Source organism: Phacochoerus africanus, chromosome 2 (genome assembly GCF_016906955.1).
Source record: "Phacochoerus africanus isolate WHEZ1 chromosome 2, ROS_Pafr_v1, whole genome shotgun sequence".
Taxonomy (NCBI): domain Eukaryota; kingdom Metazoa; phylum Chordata; class Mammalia; order Artiodactyla; family Suidae; genus Phacochoerus; species Phacochoerus africanus.
Genome location: NC_062545.1, coordinates 164,952,700 through 164,965,512, shown reverse-complemented (window position 1 = coordinate 164,965,512; position 12,813 = coordinate 164,952,700). Strand labels below are relative to the sequence as shown.

The following is a 12,813-nucleotide window of genomic DNA, read 5'->3' as shown; positions in this document are numbered from 1 at the left end:
ATTTCATGAAGTTGTGTTGTGTATGTGTGTGTGTTTTTTTTTGTTTGTTTGTTTTTTTTGGGGGTGTGCTCTGTGGCATGTGGAAGTTCCCAGGCCAGGGACTGAACCTGGGCCACTGCAGTGACAATGCCAGATCCTTAACCTGCTGTGCCACAAGAGAACTCCTGTGTATGTTCTTAATAGAACTCTTGAATGATGCATCACAAACTCGAATGTGGATCCTGTCACCCCAGCAGCCCAGGATTTGATTCATGTGTCTGCGGTGTTGTTGCGACTTGATTGGCTGACTGTTAGCAGAACAGCTGATGGCAGAGCGGTGGCCTATGCTTTTCACCTGGTCCTGCTCCTTGAGCTTTTGCTTGGTGTTATTTCATGTACAGATGCTTCTTGGGCTCTTGTGTCAAGACACACTTGGGAAGTTCTAGGAAGAGCAACTTAGAATTTTGCACCAGTTTCTGGACAAATTCAGCCATGTCCTTTGAGACATGTTCTTGAGTAAATACCTCTGGAAAGGGGGAGAGGAAACTTCAGATTTCTGTTCTAAAAGAAACCCCCATCCTTCTTTCTGCCAGCAGAACTCTGTGTGGCTCTGCCTCCTTGTCCGGCTCCCTCCCCTTATTTCTGGAGTAGAGGATTTAAGCCAAAAGGACTCTAAGCCCCAGATTAACCTGAGAAGATGGTAACAGCAGAGGCGGGGCTGCCTGGCCAAGTCCGCTAACTTCTGTTCTCCCTCTGCCAGGCCTTCTGGAGCCTTTTAGAAACCTTGTCTCCACTCGTATCATCATACCACATAAAGTTTTTGTTTTGCTCCCCGCTGGAAAGGGGCTGAGAGGAAGACCTATGGAACTTCCTTAGGATGAATTAAACGAGAGGCAGCCACATGGGAAGGGTCCAAGAGACATTGCATTTAAATAATTAGATGATTTTGCAGATGTGAGTTGACCCACATGTACTGCCCTAAAGTGACCCTGTTTGGTTGGTGCACAACAAAGGGCATTGAATGGTGTAAAGTCTTTACTTTTGAACCCTTAACAGTCAGGTTGGCTAGGGGTAAGGCTACCCTGTTCCAGAATGTCCTTTGCAAGTTAATCTACTATCTCTCTATTCCCCTCTTTCCTCTTCCATAAGGTGGCATAAAAAGATGGCTTAGACGTGTGTTTTTTTTTGTTTGTTTGTTTGTTTTTGCTTTTTAGGGCCTCACCCTCAGCATATAGCTAGGGATTGAATTGGAGCTGCAGTTGCCGTCCTACGCCACGGCCACAGCAATGTGGGATCTGAGCTGTGTTTGCAACCTACACCACAGCTCATGGCAAAGCCAGATCCCCGATCCACTAATGGAGTCCAGGGATTAAACCCACATTCTCATGGATACTAGTTGAATTCATTTCCCCTGCGCCACAGTGGGAACTCCTAGAGTTGTGAAGTTTACGGAGTTAATAAATATACAGTATTTGGCATACGGCCAGGCCTCGAGCCAATCCCAGGTGCTTTTCTGAGTGTACAGGGCTCTGGTGCTGTTGAGAACTGTGAGCCGTTGGTATTATTCTCTGGAGGTTTTGTTTTGATTTGATTTGTTTCTTGAAGTGATGAGAGTATCTGTGATTTGCTTTTGATTAAATGCTTTCGTTTGTGAACAGTGTCACTGACAAGGCAGTCTGTGAAAAGTGGTTCTAATGCAGGTAGTGGCTGGAGGTCTGAGCATCTTAATGTATTAGATGTATTGGACAATACTTAATGTATTAGAGATTGGACAAATCGAGTAGGAAATCCTTCAACTAGCGAATGTCAGTTGACTCATATTTAGAGGGGTTGATACTTTAATAGTAGTGGCCTAAAAACCCATGGCGTGCATCCCAGCAGCAGCCAGGGCCTGCTTTTCTCTGCAGAAACTGCAGATTTCTCTCAGTTATTCATGGTGCTGTGTGGCTTTGTCCTCTTCTCAGTAAGCATTTGTACAGGAATGTGTGGAAGGAACATAAGTGGCTTCTGTTGAAAGTTGAGAATTTTGTTGAGAGCTGAGAGTTGGATGTCTTTTCTCCTTTATTTGGGAAATCCCTGGGGGTTGACTCTAATGGAATTCTTATGGTTTTATAGGCGTCAATGTTATCATTTATTTAACATTTTGAAGCTTTGAGCAAAGGGTTAACCAGGAGAATGAGCTCCGAAAGTTTCTAAGCCAACTGTTTTCTCTAATGTTTGCAGAGCTCCAGGGTTTTACAAAGAGTTTTTCTATAGCCGCACTTGTTGACTTCTGCCCCTGGGAGTGGATGTCACTTCCCTTTTATAGATGAGGTCAGAGCTCAGAGGAATATAAGGAAACTTGTTCACAGCTGATGGGCCAGATTAAGTGGCTGGGTGAGAACTTGAACTTAAATCTTTTCACTTTAGATCACATGCTCTTAGCGTTAATTAATGAGTGTGTGTGTGTGTGTGTGTGTGTACAAATGTGAGAAAAGTATATGTATTTATTTTTATTTTTTATTTTTTAAAAATGATTTTTATTTTTTCCATCATAGCTGGTTTACAGGGTTCTGTCAATTTTCTACTGTACAGCAATGTGACCCAGTCACACATACATACGTTCTTTTTTTCACATGGTCATGCTCCATCATAAGTGACTAGACATAGTTCCCAGTGCTATACATACAGCCCGATCTCATTGCTTATCCATTCCAAAGACAATAGTTTGCATCACTTAACCCCAAATTCCCAGTCCAGCCTACTCTCTCCCTGCTTGGCAATCACAAGTCTGTTCCCCATGTCCATGATTTTCTTTTCTGTGGAAAGGTTCATTTGTGCCATATATTAGATTCCAGATATAAGTGATATCATATGGTATTTGTCTTTCTCTTTCTGACTTACTTCACTCAGGATGAGAGTCTCTAGTTCCATCCATGTTGCGGCAAATGGCATTATTTTGTTCTTTTTTATGGCTGAGTAGTATTCCATTGTGTATATGTACCACATCTTCTTCATCCATTCATCTGTCGATAGACACTTAGTTTCTATGTCTTGGCTCTTGTGACTAGTGCTGTAATGAAGATAGGGGTACATATATCTTTTTCAAGGAAAGTTTTGTCCAGATATGTGCCCAGGAGTGGGATTTTTGGGTCATATGGTAGTTCCATATTTAGTTTTCTGAGGTACCTCTGTACTGTTTTCCATAGTGGTTGTACCAATTTACATTTCCACCAACAGTGCAGGAGGGTTCCCTTTTCTCCACCTCCTCTCCAGCATTTGTTATTTGTGGACTTATTAATGATGGCCATTCTGACTAGTGTGAGGTGGTACCTCATAGTAGTTTTGATTTGCATTTCTCTAATAATCAGCAATGTTTAACATTTTTTCATGTGCTTGTTGGCCATCTGTATATCTTCCTTGGAGAAATGTCTATTCAGGTCTTTTGCCCATTTTTCCATTGGGTTATTGGTTTTTTTGTTGTTGAGTTGTGTAAGTTGTTTGTATATTTTAGAGATTAAACTCTTGTCAGTTGCATCATTTGAAACTATTTTCTACCATTCTCTAAGTTGTCTTTTTGTGTTTTTTTTTTATGGTTTCCTTTGCTGTACAAAAGCTTGTCAGTTTGATTAGGTCCCACTGATAAGTATGTATATTGAAATAAGCAGCTAAACTTTTTTTTTGTCTTTTGTCTTTTTAGGGCCCCACCCATGGCACATGGAGGTTCCCAGGCTAGGGGTCCAATCAGAGCTGTAGCCGCCGGCCTACGCCAGAGCAACAGCAATGTGAGATCGTAGCCACATCTGCAATCTACACCACAGTTGATGGCAATGTCAGATCCTTAAGCCACTCAGCGAGGCCAGGGATCGAACCCATGTCCTCATGGATGCTAGTTGGGTTCGTTAACCGCTGAGCCACAGTAGAAACTCCAGCAGCTAAACTCTTAAATTGCAAACTGATTTTTTTTTCTTAATAGACTAATTAGTATTTGTAATGAAGCAAAGGTATCTTTTTCCCTTTCACCCACACCCGATGGCCTCACCTGTGTTTCATTATGGTGATTAAAAAGCCAGTGTATAAAGCACACACTCTGTGCTAGTCTGAGTTCTAAGTGCTTTATGAGTAGAGTATGAGCTCATTTAATCATCATAACAAGTCTTGGAGAGAGGTATTAATTTTTGTCCCCTTTGTGGGGATGAGGCTGTGAGGGAGAGAGAATGGAGCTTCATCATCTTAATCTGGCTGTCATTTGCCACCCAAATCAAGCAAAGCAATTCTTCTTCCTAAGTGAAATTTCAAAATTACCTTTTCCCTCCTCCCTTGTAAAACTAGGGTTACTGGAATGGGACTGTGCCCTGTGTATCCTCAATGCAAGGGTTTCACATTTTGTTGGAATTGCCTGCTTTTGCATTTCCGTCTCCTCGAAGGCAAGGATGGGCCTTCTTATTTGTCTAATACCAGCTTCTGCTATGATACCCGTTGCAGTGTAATGAGTAAGTTGAAGAAGGGAGGGGTGGATGTTGAGGAAAGGAATGATGTGGCAAATCTTCCAACATCCTGAGATCTGTAATGACTCCGGCCTCATGCTTTAGTGTAACAACATCTCTCTTATTCAGGGAATGTGCTTTTAAAACTGCATTGTTGCAGGAAGGGGGACCTCTTCCAGGGCCTGAGAGTGGACTCTTGTCTAACATTTGGAAATGAATTGTCTGAGAAGACATATGGGCTGACAAAGCAAGAGGCTTTACTGGGAAGGGGTGGCCGGCGGTGGGGGGTGGGGGGGAGCAGCAGGGTGAGGGAACCCAGGAGAACTGCTCTGCCACGTGCCTCACAGTCTCTGGTTTTATTGGAATGGAGTTAATTTCCAGGTTGTCTCTGACCAGTCGTCTTGCTTGGCCTGTGCTTGGTCTGACCCAGGGTCCTTCCTGGTGGCCTGCACACCTCCCAGCCAAGATGCATTCCAGTGCCAAGGATCCTGGGGAGGTTGGTTGTCTCCTCCCTCCTGTTGGCCTCTCCCTAATCCTCCTGGTTAGTCTTCAGGGCAGTACCCGGTTCCTTATCAGGGCCTCCTGCCATCATGCCAGCAGCTATTGTCGTGCTTGGCCAAGTTGGGCAATTTCGGTCAAGGGTCCCCTAGCAGTATGTCGTCAACATGAGTTTGTGCTCCTCTTCTTAGAGGCAGAGCCAAGCTATGTTTTTGGTGCCTTCTCTCTTTTCATTTGCTCTTCTGATTATAAATTCGTATTGAGGTGGAGGCCCTCTGACTTTGATTTGAGAGATAAAAATCACCTTTTTTTCTTGGAGCTATATCTATGTTGATGCAGACTGTGAAATTCCAAGTTGTGATCGCAGGCATTCTGCAAAAACTAACCTTTGGCATACTTGGCTTCAGCCAACCTCTTTCTAGTAAATTCCCCACTGGTTCTTGGCTTTTCTAGTGGAATTAACACATTTACAAAGTTTCCTTCATTGGTATTCCTGGTGTGCGGGCCTGAATATCTTTCACCCCTTGATTTGTGGGATCGTTTAGTTTGTCTTTAGTTCACCGTTTTAATAAGAGAGAAGCCAGCAGCCACATCAGTTCTGGGGAGAACGGAAGCGGGTCTCTTGCGGAGAGACCCCAGGTTATTCAGACTGCTGTTGGGTCTCCTGTAGTAGGCAGTGGATTTCCATTTTGCTCATTGATGTAAATGCCCCTGAGGGATTGGCCAGGAAACTGAATGCCTGCTCCCCCTGGTGGCTGAAAACAGCAGTCACAGTCTCCATTGGGGAAGCCAAGGGAGATTTGAGTGAAAAACCCAGTTTGAAATTGTGTGTCTTAGAGGTAAAGTAAGTAAATAGTGGAGATAACGGCTCACATGCTGAGGCTGTTTCCTGTGTTTTTATTGTGGGTGTTAGGAACAATTTCGGCTCTCTGTGGGAGGCGGTTTCCTAACTTAATCAGTTGGCTGAGAAAGTGCTTTACAGATAGATGATTGTTCTATGTGAGCAGAGAAAGTGGGGTTTTGAGGAAGAGCCAGTCTGAGTGGAGATGGTCTCGTCCTGACGACTGAGCTCCTGGTACAGCGGTTTTGATGACAGAAGGTCTGCTTTCTCGGGTAGTGGAATAGACCCTTGTTTCCTAAGTGCCCTCCCTTCCCGAAGTTCAGGCTGGGTTTGGGGTCAGACAAGGATGACACAAAGGGGTCCTAGTCCAGAGATGGGAGGAGAACGAATGGGCGGGGCCCTGGGAGTTCCTGCCAAGAGTCACAGGTCACATCCCTCTTTCAGGAAGGGGGGAGGGGGACTTTGCATGTGGTTTGAAGTAGTGAGGGGAGGGCTTGTGCAGTCTGAAGGCTTTGAGGAAACTTCAGATTTAAGCAAGGTGGAAAGACAAGGATGAAGGGCATTCCAGAAGGTCCCAGAGCAGCCCAGGAAATTGGCTTTTGAGAGGTAGGGGATGTGAGGAGAGGCTTTTCGAGACTCAGCACTGGTCTAGTACTTTCCTTCAGGCACATTTTACTATTTTCTTGACTCCCTCGAAATGTGCAACCCCAAACTGAACATGTTAACCCTCAAGAAACCCAGCAGGGGCTGTGCGCACCGGCTGACAGGTTTCACCGCTAAAAATGGAATCATAGCCTGATTTTCCTAATTCACAGGGGGGCGGGGGGAACGACAAAAAAAAATTAAGAAATGGATGAGATTATTATTATTATTTTTTAATTTAAAGAATTTCTCCCATGTTCCTTTCCTTATATGTTTGGAACTCACTGTTACATGTTTGTGTTAGATTTAAGGTGAATATGATGTCTGATCTGGCAGAAGCATAATTAAGTGCGAACAATATTTAGTGGCTTTCAAGAAAAAAGCAGAGAGCACAGTTCCTTGGTCATGCAGCAGGTTAAGGATCTAGCCTTTTCACTGCTGTGGCGTGGGTTTGATCCCTGGCCAGGGTACTTCCATATGCTGCAGGCACGGCCAAAAAAAGCAGCAGAGAGCATCACCTTGATGGGTGTAAGTTTCCCTCAAGGTTGCAGGCTGTGCTCTGGGTTGTTCTGTTGCTAGAAATACATCCAGTGTGAGTCATGGGCCACGTGATAATGTGGCTTTACTTGTTACAGCAAGAAATTAGATAACCAAACTCCATGTAATAAGGCTCAACCCATCTAAAGGACCATAGAGACAGATGAGTTCTGTTTGTGATTAAGCAGGGCCTGGGGGGCCTCCTGGGCCCAGAAACCCTTGCAAGAGCAGGAAGTTGCTACAGGAAGAGGGCAGAGGGGGGGAGCAGTGCTCTGAGGTGCTGCGTGGAGAATAGAGGTGCCAGTGGGTACCTGGGGTGGGGCTGGGAAAGGCCCTGAAGAGCCCCTGTCCTTCACTCTGATTTCCTTGTCTCTAGTGGGTGGCCCTTTTCACTTTCTTGGCTTCTGGCATTTTCTTTTCTTTTTTTTTTTTTACATTTTATTATTTGTTATTATAGTTGATATTCAATGTTCTGTACAGCAAAGTGACCCTGTTACACATATATACATATATGTATATATACACATTCTTTTTCTCATAATATCTTCCATCATGTTCCATCTCAAGTGATTGGATATAGTGCCCTGTGCAATACAGCAGGACCTCATTGCTTATCCACTTCAAAGGCAATAGTTTGCATCTACTGGCTTCTGGTGTTTTCTAGTTCAGTGGTGCTGGTTTCCCCTGTTGTATTTCAATTTTATTTCATTAAATAAATAGGATCGCAAAGTTGATTTCATAGCCAAGGATTGTATGACTTGTGTTTTGAAGAACCCAGGGCAGATGAGCTCATAAAGTGATGCTGTGGCGTTGCTTGCGAGAGCCCCCTCTCTCCCTGTCATCTTCCTGAAGTTCTTCAGAAAGAACAAGTGGCAGAGTTAGAACCAGCGGGCAGGCGTCACCACTAGCAGCACCACCATTGCCATTGAGGTGTTGATGACAGGTGTTTGGTGCCCAAGGGGCAGCGCAGGGTGTGGGCCTGGGGAAAGGTGCTCCAAGCTGAGCCTTTAGCATGTGCACAGGTGCACACTTGTTGTGATACTTTCCTGGCCTGGAAAACAAGCCATTTTATTTAGTTTGTGGATAAATTACTAAAGAATGTGTAAATTAAGCACCTTCACCCTGTCCCTTCTACTCCTTGGCTGAGGGACTAGACTGGGCACCATGTGGCTGACACAGCAGGATGCCAGGGTTCCTGTATGACCTTGTCCACAGGGGTGAAGAGTCATGGTTGCCCAGTGTCCACTGGTTCTCTGGACGTTCTTCTGAGCCCTCAGTGCTCTGCCTTTCACCGGCCTGATGGAGCTCTTAAAGCTGAAGTGCTCCTGGTACTTACTGCCCTTCACTTAGGATTCTTGGCCCCTTAATAACTCGAATTCAGCTTGTGTTATTCTGTTTGAAAGGCAAGAGGTTGTGTTCCTTAAATGACTGCAGATTTCCTAGAGTGAGCTGGGAGGACAGGGTAACAGATTCCTCATTGTCTCTCCCCCTCTGAACTGGAGACCTTCAGTTATATTTCTCTCAGTACCCTTGGTTGTTTATTTGGGGAACAGAATCCTTAATGTACTGTAACTTTGTCTGGAAGACATGGGGAGAACTGGGCTGATAGCTTCAGAGGATAATCCATTCTGCCATTTTTTTTTTTTTCTTTTTCTGACTGCACCTGTGGCATGTGGATGTTCCCAGACCAGGGGTCGAATCAGAGCTGCAGCTGAGGCCTAGGCCAGAGCCACGGCAACACCAGATCCTTACCCCACTGAGCAAGGCCAGGGATTGAACTTGAATCCTCACAGAGATAGCATTGGGTCCTTACCCTGCTGAGCCACAACGGGAACTCCTATTCTATCAATTTTAGAATCAGAAAAAAATCTATTTAAAGCAGTGAATATTTGTTTTTAAAAATATCAAATAAAAAAAATGCAAAGTGGAAAGTGAAAACCCCTCTCCTGGATGGTGATTAGGAACAGATCAAGGGTCAAGGGTGTCTTTTGTCTGCATTACTTGACAATAAAGTCACCCTACTTTCTGGTTGAGCCCTATATATAGATCTGGCTGAGTGGGAACATCTGTGTCTGAAGAGCTTGGCTTCAGAACAGCTGTGTTCACACATCTGCTTCTTTGCTAACATCCAGAAGTAGGGGATCCCATAAAATGATATAGATTCCACTACCCACCCCAAGAGTAATGTGCTGCTGAAGCCAAGTTTGGGATGGAAGGAATGGAGTGGGCTGAATTAAAAGTCAGGGATTTGTAGGGGTTCCTGCTGTGGCACATTGGGCTAAGGATCTGGCGTTGTCTCTGCACCAGCTCGGGTTCGGAGTCCCAGCCTGGTGCAGTGGATTAAGGATCCAGCAGTGCTGCAGCTGTGGCATAGGGCATAGCTATGGCTCAGATTCCATCCCTGGCCTGGAAACTTCCATGTGCCAGGGGTGCAGTTGGGTCTTCGTCGATGGTTAGGGCCCCTCGAGCTGGGGAGTTTTCTGGAAGGTATCGGTGCCATCGCCTTTATTGTACTGGAAGAGGGCAAGAGCAGATAGAGGCAGGACCCAAGTTAGGAGTTGTCTGGATCATCCAGGTGAGAGATGTTGGTGGCCTGGACCAGGACTGGAGGGAGCTCCCAGAAGGTGGAGGAGGTGATGAGGTATCTACACCTGGTCTCAGAGGGCTTCTGTCTAGTTAAGAACATAGCCCTGAGCATGCAGTCCCATAGCGGGTTCTGCACATGAAGTGTGAAGGATGAAAATTTAGTTGCAAAGATCAAGGAACCTCTCAAGTTGGGGTGGGTGAGTTTCTTCATTTGATTGTAATTCCCAAGGCTTATAAAAGCCCGTTGTTTGCCCTACAAAGGACCACAAGCACAAGGAAATACACACTATGTTCCCTCGTCATATTACAAAAATGCAGATTGGTGCTGCATGCAGCAAAAATTCCAATCGGATTGGTTCCTTTGTAGGATAATCAATGGAATCTTTTGTCCATTTCTGAGCACAGGATTCCTTTCCCCTGAGTGGTGGATTTGGAGTGTTTTTCTCAGAGGAGGAATGCCTCCCTCGTGTAATCCATCCATCTCCCCCTTTGCAGTGGAGTTCTGATGAATGAATCCTTTGTGCAGCCCTCAGCCGCCTGCTTGTCTCTGCTGGAGATGAAACAGGTGCAGTCGCCTTTGCTCCAACTCATCAACTGTTGTCTGAGATTATTGGAGGGCTGCAAGGAAGCCTTCAGAGTTTCATTATGCTCCAGACGGCTGTCAACCAGTGAGCCATGATTCCGACGAGAGAGCTGTGGGGAAGAACATGGTTTTGGTTGGCAGACCTGGTTTGGTTGAGATCCAGCATCCCACCATGAGCTGTCTTTAGGCTCATTGTCTCCCTGCTCTGGGCCTCGGATTCATCTCATGTATTAAGAAGACAGTGACACTTTCTGGATGTGTCCTATCTCCTGTCTCCAATGAAAAGCTGATTCTTTGGTTGCTGGTCAAGTGCAGATAAAAGATGATCAGGGCTGTCACTTTACAGGAGATTTCACAGTATGGGGTGTGTGTGTGTGTGTGTGTGTGTGTGTGTGTGTGTGCGCGCTTGGCCATGGCATTCGGAAGTTCCTGGGCCAGGAATTGAACCTGTGCTACAGCAGTGCCAAATAAACACTTAACAGCAGTGTTGCAAAATCCTTCACTGCTAGGCCACTGGAACTCTTTAGAATGTTTTAAAAGCACCTTTTTATTGTCTTTTAGCCGTGAGGCTAGGACAGAAAAAAATATAAATTATTCAGATTAGAGAAAACACGCTCTTAAACAGTATTCTCACGGAGAGGCAAGTATGGTTTGGAGGATGGGATGCAATAAGTAATCTTGAATTAGAGAATAAAATAAAATTCCTCTACTGTGTCAGAGTGAGGTAGAAACGAGGCAAAAGATTGCCCTTTTGCTGGAAAGAGCCCAGCTAGAGTCTTTTAAAAAAAAAAAAAAAAAAGACTTTCAAGTGCTAGATCATTTAATTTGACCATGGTGTACTCTGGTTTCCTGATTGTGTATGTACAAATTATTGAAATTCATATGAAGTTCTGTTTCTCCCTCTAGACTAGTGTGATGAATGTCACGTAAGAAGTGCAATAAATATGTAATGTGACAGATGTAATGAATACCTACATGTGTTTCTATGTATCATTTATTTTTATTTTATTTTTTTGTCTTTTTGTCTTTTTAGGGCTGCACCCATGGCACATGGAGGTTCCCAGGCCAGGGGTCCAATCAGAGCTGTAGCTGCCAGCCTATGCCAGAGCCATAGCAACGTGGGATCCGGGCCAAGTCTGTGACCTACACCACAGCTCATGGCAACGTCAGCTCCTTAACCTGCTGAGCAAGGCCAGGGATCGAACCCGCAACCTCATGGATGCTAGTTGGGTTTGTTAACTGCTGAGCAATGATGGGAACTCCTGTATGTGTCATTTAGATTGAGTGTAGCTAATATGCGTGTTGGGAAAATTCCTGTTGTTTATCTCCAATTTCTAAATTTCATATTTAAAATGTGAAATAATCTTAGAACCCTGCCTGTGGTTAGAAAACCTTGCTGGGCTCTTGCATTCCAAGCTGCTGTCTGATGAAACTCATGGGGGCTTAGAAAACAGTGCAGCACTGTTTTACGAAGGTGAGTGTGAGGCTATAGTCATGGCAAATTTCAGATCACTGTCACGCTAGCAGGTGCCTGGTTTGTCATCTCCTCTCCTCCCCCCAACACAATTTCTACCTGAATTGGACCCACCCACTTTAAAATTCTGATTCTAAGGTAATGTCTGTGTTCCATTTTCAGGTGGACTCTCTGTGTCCTCCTATGGGGATACTTAGGGAACTGATGTTGACCGATTCCTCTGCCTTGTTGCAGCCTGACAGATGGGCTCCTGTGTTGTAAGCCTCAGAGGCTGTCTGAACGGCAGAGTTTGAAACTCAGGCTCTAGAAAAGGGAGTTCTGGGACTCTTGTACTCGGTTTTGTAGAGACAGCTGCATTGAATCTCTTTCTCATTACTGGCTCAGCCAAGCCTATGTGTTCCAGAAGAGATCTTCCCACTTACCTCCTTAATGCCAGATACTTAAGGAACATTGAGGCCCAGATAATGATGACTCTTGAAATGAGAATTTCACATCCCCTTGCAAAGGGGACTTAAAAACGACAAACCTCCCCTTTCTTTATTTTCTTAATGGTTTTTAACTCCATTTAAGAAGACCCTCCAACTCAAGCTGTTTATGGACCATCAAGCCACCAATATGCTGGATGCCAGCAGAGTTTTAGACATGGAGGTTGGGGGAGGGGAGACGAGACCTCATAACGGGGTCAGAGATGCAAAGGAGGCAGGGACCTGGTTAGTGCTCAGGACACCTGACCCTCCGCTTTGAGTTTGAAATGACACACATTGGTGCCCTCTTTTTTTTTTTTTTTTTTTTCTTTTTAGGGCCGCACCTGTGACAGGTTCCCAGGCTAGGGGTCGAATCAGAGCTACAGCTGCCGGCCTACACCACAGCCCCAACAACTTGGGATCCAAGCCGGGGCTGCAACCTACACCACAGCTCATGGCAATGCTGGATCCTTAACCCACCGAGTGAGGCCAGGGACCGAATCTGCAACATCATAGTTGCTGGTTGGATTCATTTCCGCTGCATCAATGGGAACTCCTTGATGCCCTCTTGTGTGCTAGGCACTGCCCTAGCAGCTTCGTGCCTTATCAGCCTTCCTCCCACCCCTTCAAGGTAAAGGATTGTATTTCTGTTCACTGAGATCGAGGCATCATAATGTGCCTAAGGTTATAGGGGAGAAAGTACCCCACCTCCCTTGACCTTGTGTTAAAACACTAGACTCCAC

At 45.1% G+C, this 12,813-nt stretch overlaps 1 protein-coding gene across 3 annotated transcripts in view; it reads left to right on the top strand.

Moving 5' to 3' along the window:
* The window catches only part of NEDD4L (NEDD4 like E3 ubiquitin protein ligase), a 370,570-nt gene that overhangs the window by 79,149 nt on the left and 278,608 nt on the right, over nt 1-12,813 (top strand). The window lies entirely within an intron of this gene.